This window comes from Triticum urartu, chromosome 5A, assembly GCF_056163025.1.
Source record: "Triticum urartu cultivar PI428250 chromosome 5A, HENAU_Tu73, whole genome shotgun sequence".
Taxonomy (NCBI): domain Eukaryota; kingdom Viridiplantae; phylum Streptophyta; class Magnoliopsida; order Poales; family Poaceae; genus Triticum; species Triticum urartu.
Genome location: NC_141877.1, coordinates 3,569,424 through 3,575,423, shown reverse-complemented (window position 1 = coordinate 3,575,423; position 6,000 = coordinate 3,569,424).

The following is a 6,000-nucleotide window of genomic DNA, read 5'->3' as shown; positions in this document are numbered from 1 at the left end:
CATCCCTGCCTCCGCCAAAGGCGTGAGAAAGGTCGAGCGAAGTGGGGGGATGGCGAGGCCTGTTGCCGGGCAAGAAAATGTTTATCTTAGAGATATCAGGGATTTATTCCATGTTGTGGGTTCTACCTGCGAACAAATGACCCGGCAAACATCCATTTTTCATTAAAAAAACATCCCGCCCAGGTACAGTCCATAGGGAATGAAAAACATGAACAAGGGGATTACAAGTTTTAAATTTAACAGATGCCCGAAGGCTTACAAACTAAAAAGAGATAAGATGCCCGTAATCCCTTTCTTGTCCCTGCCCTCAGGAGGCAGGTCAAGGAGGCGAGAAGGGCAAAAGGAGCGCCTAGGCAAGCTACAGGTGGCAGAAGACACCGAGAGAACATCTTGGTGGCCGCCCAAAGGCTGGATGGTGATGGCGGCGCCGGAAGCAGAGCTCGAAGACGAGGCGGCAGGACGTCAGTACGCGTCGAAGGCGTCGGTGCCCGCGTACTCCGAATTGACGGCCTTGCCGCCCGCCCTCTTCCTCTTCCGCAGCCCCCCAACGCCAGCCGCCGAAGGAGACGGCCCCGAGAAGTTCAAGGAGCCGGCGACACGGATGACGGGGTCACCGGTGCCGCATGGAACGGCGCCCGACACCTAGTCGGACCCGTCATCCTGCCGCCTACCACCCTCGTCGTCGCTGTCGCTGTTCTCCTCGTCACTCTCGCTCGAGGAGGAATCTTCATCATCAGAAGAGCTCTCCACGCAGCACCTTGCACGAGTCCCGAAGTGCCCGAAGACCTTGACGGAAAGAAAGCCACCCTCCATCAACTTAAAATGGAGAGTGAGCCCATCCGCCAAGCTGTGGATACGAGCAAACGTCTTCCACCCCTGACGAAGATACATCACGTGAGGAGCAGGGAAGTCGACGCGGACCCGCGTACCGCTAATCCCGCAGCCCCTCATACGCAGCCACAATGACTGCCGCGGATCCAGCTCCATCTCCCGCGCGAATGGAGTCGGGAGCCGAAGGCGACGGCGCGGCGGCTGGCGCAACCTGACGAAGAATTCACGGGGATTGTCCCCAACATGGCCCTCCATCGGAGGAGGAGCCGCTGGCGAGGGCGAGGCCGGCGCACCGCCCCGTCCTCCTCTTCCCTAAGCTCTGCGACCTCTGCCCCGACCTCGCCCACGGCCTCGCCCTCTCCCCCTTCCCCTTGCGGCTGGCTCTACCACCACAGGTGCAGGAGGAGGAGGGACGCGTTGTCGAGCAGCAACCCTTGCCGCCACCATCGAAGGACCGGGATTCCCCTTCTCCATTGCAAGGGGAAGGAAGAAGCAGAAGCAGAAGAAGGAAGAGGATGGCAGAATGCGGGGTGCCATCCCCCCTCCCCGCTCCATATAAAGGAACGGGGTTGGGGCTCAGCCGCCCCACTCGGCCAATCAAGACACAAGAAGCGCAGGGAACCAGGACCGACCCGCTGCCCCAACCAACGATGGCCCAGTTCCCCGCCTCCACCATTCGCCGCCCCAAGCGCATGGGAGACACGTGGCCAATGCGCAGAACCGAGGTGACAAGTGAGGCGACCTCTCCCCACCCCGTGATCATGGGGAGTGGACACCTTGAAGACCGCGCCTCGACTCCATTTAGTAAATGAGCCGCGCCCCAATGCCTCCCTCCTTTTACGGGGAAGGCGCGAAGCCGCCTCTTTACTACGATGTGACGCATGCCTGCGGGAACCGCCCCATGCATGCCACCCATGCCACGCACACCCCTTCGCACCGCGCCACGTGCGCGAATCATGCAAAGCACAGCGCGAAAAATCTTACCATGGTAAAAACCGTCCCGCCTGCCCGCACACCATGCTGGGCCTAGCCCAACAACACGTTGCGCTTATGTCTGGCCTAGGCCCGGGGGCTCCTGTCGGTGTACAAAAATGGGGTACACTTTTTGTACCCCTATAACTGTGCACGGGCAGTCAGAGCCGCGCCCACGACCACACCAAGCAAGGCAAGGGAGGTGAGCCAGGGTGAGACCGAAGCTCGATGGAACTGGAGCAACACCAAAGCCAAGACCACGAAGAACCAAGGGACGAGGCGGGCTCCCCCGGCAAGATCCTTGCTGGGGCCGGCTTTAGCAGCCCTGGCAAGACCCTTGCCGTGGCAACTCGCCCCACGCCTACGGAGCAAATCACCCTTGAGTCCGCTGCCCCCATAGGGCAAGGATTCGGGAGACATCCCCGTAGTGGCATGCAGATCTTTGTGAAGACATTCAAGATCAGATACGCACTAAGAAGACGACAACCCTTGGCGGGATCCCAGCCAAGGAAGACCACAAGACCTCCGGCAAGCGCCTTGCCGGGGATGGCAGCAGGCGCCGTGGCAAGACCCTTGCCGGGGCCCCGGCAAGGCCCTTGCCAAGGACATCCGCAGGGCCACCATCAGGCCCACGCCGACTAAACTTCCACCGCCGCATGCAGCTGCCGACCCAACCAGCTGGGCAGGCACCTGCGTAGCGGCATGCAGATCTTCGTGAAGACCCACCATTGCACCACCTCAGCTGCCTGCCTACCTACATGGCATCTCAGGCATCACTGGCCAAGGTGTGTGTCGACACAAGAAGGAGCGGCGACGGACAAGACAGATCTCTCCCTCGTCCCCGATAAAGCAAGGACACCTAAGCAAGACGCATTAAATGCGCCTTCTCATGTAATGCGAGGGATAACCTCGCATCACTGTACCCTTTCCACCTCCTGTGTGCCACTATGGCAACCCCTTTTTTCTATAAAAGGAGGCCCGAGGCAACCAGGAGAGGGATTCGGCTTTTTGGAGCTCCTCACGCCCCATAGCTAGCTGAAGAACACAGATATACAATCCACCAAAGCAGGAGTAGGGTTTTACGCATCCTCGCGGCCCGAACCTGGATAAACGAACCGTGTGCTATCTGTTTGATCCGCTCTTCTCTCAACCCCGCGCCCCGCTAACCATAGTAGGGATTCTTGTGATCCCATAGGTGTCGTTTACGCCGACAATGCGGTTCCAGTCTATTTCCATTTTTTGAAGGGTTTCCTCATAAATGAGGTTCAATCCGCTGCCGCCATCCATGAGTACCTTGGTAAGGCGAAAGTCGTCCACTATTGGACTGAGGACTAATGCAGCTGGTGCTCGGGCTGTTCGGAATTTAGGTTCATCACTGGCATTAAAAGTAATAGCCGTGTCACTCCATGGGTTTATTGTTTCTACGTGGTAGACTTCGGCAAGGCCGCGGAGTGTTCGTTTCCGCATATTATTTGATGCGAAAGTCTCGGAGACTGTTAATACCGTACTGGTATCCCTGGGATGGTTTTCTGTGGCTTCTGGTATTAGAAGATCTTCGCCACTTTTGGCCACCTGCCGGAGTATCCAACATGCTCTAAGGCTATGAGTTGGTATGGCGCCTTCTGTACTATGAATTTTACAGGGTCCATTGAGCCATCCCTCCAGTACGGTTCCATGCCCTGTAGAGGGTTTTTGCTTTTTGGTGTTTAACCCGGGTGTCTGGCGATGATGCACCCTTTTATTTCCGACTGGGTTTGTATTCAGGGCCAGATTGTCCCAAAATTTTATTTCGGTTTTCCAGGCGCTTTCCATCGCACAGTACTTTCGTACTATGGACGCCAAGTCAGCGAAGCATGTAATTTCACGGCGACTTATGGCGTTGAGGATTCCCTTGTCCGTGCAATTATTGCAGAAGAATGAAATTGCGTCTTCCTTGCAGCAGTCCTTTATCCCGTTCATAACCAGGAGGAATCTGGCCCAGTAATGATGTACTGTTTCTTCGGGCTCTTGCCTAATTTGGGACAGATCGCTTATGTTCGGGTGGGTGGGTGGAATTAAATCCGAAACCTCACCCAATCTGAGACTCAGGGGCCAAGGAGTTTCCGAACTCGGATGTTTGGATTCTTGGATGTTGTCCAATGAATCTAGCCCGTTGCCTGACTCTAAGTTCAGGTCTTGAGTGACGTCCTCCCCTCCGCGGGTATCCGGCTTGGAGGGATCGGGAATCCGGACATAGCTAGTCCTTAAGATAGATGAAGGGTCGCCGCATTGTCCCTCTACCACTGCAACGTGATGGGTGACCTGGGGAGAGTTAATCTCTCTCAGATCGGGTTTAGGCCCAATCTGATCGTAGTCTGTAGCGACTCCCAGGGCGGCGATGCGATCCAAGAGCTCGTTTAGGGAAGAGAGCTCCATTGGAGCTAACTGCTCGGCGAGTTCCGAGTTGACGTGAAGGTTGCTTCTGATGACCCGAGAGGTCATCGTCGGCGCAGCAGCCGAACAGGCGGTCATAAGAAAACCACCTAGCCGGAGAGTTTGGCCGACAACCAGAGCTCCCTTAGCAGCGGTGCCGTCTTTAAAGATGGGATGAGGCATCCTTCCTGATGGCGACAGCATAGAGGAACTCTCAATGAAAGCACCAATGCCGGTGTCAAAACCGGCGGATCTCGGGTAGGGGGTCCCGAACTGTGCGTCTAGGCGGATGATAACAGGAGACAAGGGACACGATGTTTTTACCCAGGTTCGGGCCCTCTCGATGGAGGTAAAACCCTACTCCTACTTGATTAATATTGATGATATGGGTAGTACAAGAGTAGATCTACCATGAGATCAGAGAGGCTAAACCCTAGAAGCTAGCCTATGGTATGATTGTTGTTCGTCCTACGGACTAAAACCCTCCGGTTTATATAGACACCGGAGAGGGCTAGGGTTACACAGAGTCGGTTACAATGGTAGGAGATCTACATATCCGTATCGCCAAGCTTGCCTTCCACGCCAAGGAAAGTCCCATCCGGACACGGGACGAAGTCTTCAATCTTGTATCTTCATAGTCCAGGAGTCCGGCCAAAGGTTATAGTCCGTCTATCTGGACACCCCCTAATCCAGGACTCCCTCAGTGACAGAAGCTTAAACCCTAGTTTATGTGTTGCTTCGTAAGGGGCTGATTTGGATCCATATGTTTCATGCTATGGTTAGGTTTACATTAATACTTCTTTTGTAGTTGCGGATGCTTGCAATAGGGGTTAATCATAAGTGGGATGCTTGTCCAAGGAAGGACAGCACCCAAGCACCGGTCCACCCACATATCAAATTATCAAAGTAACGAACGCGAATCATATGAACATGATGAAAACTAGCTTGACGATAATTCCCATGTGTCCTCAGGAGCGTACTTCATATAAGAGTTTGTCCAGGCTTGTCCTTTGCTACAAAAAGGATTGGGCCACCTTGCTGCACCTTGTTCACTTTTGTTACTTGCTACCCGTTACAAATTACGTTATCACAAAACTATCTGTTACCGATAATTTCAGTGCTTGCAGAGAATACCTTACTGAAAACCGCTTGTTATTTCCTTCTGCTCCTCGTTGGGTTCAACACTCTTACTTATCGAAAGTAGTACGATAGATCCCCTATACTTGTGGGTCATCAACGTCTAACTTGTTTTTTTAGGGCATGTTGTGATGTGATATGGCCAAGACATGATGTGATATACGTTATTGTATGAGATGATCATGTTTTGTAAAAGTTATCGGCAACCGGTAGGAGCCTTATGGTTGTCTCTTTATTGTATGAAATGCATGCGCCATGTAATTGCTTTACTTTATCACTATGCGTTAGCAATAGTTGTAGAAGCAATAGTCGGCAAGACGACCACGACACAACGATGGAGATCAAGGTGTCGAGCTGGTGACGATGGAGATCATGATGGTGCTTTGGAGATGGAGATCAAAAGCACAAGATGATGATGGCCATATCATGTCACCTATTTTGATTACATGTGATGTTTATCTTTTATGCATCTTATTTTGCTTAGAACGGCGGTAGCATTATAAGATGATCCCTTCACTAAATTTCAAGGTATAAGTGTTCTCCCTGAGTATGCACCGTTGCGACAGTTTGTCGTGTTGAGACACCACGTGATGATCGGGTGTGATAGACTCTACGTTCACATACAACGGATGCAAGAAAGTTTTGCAC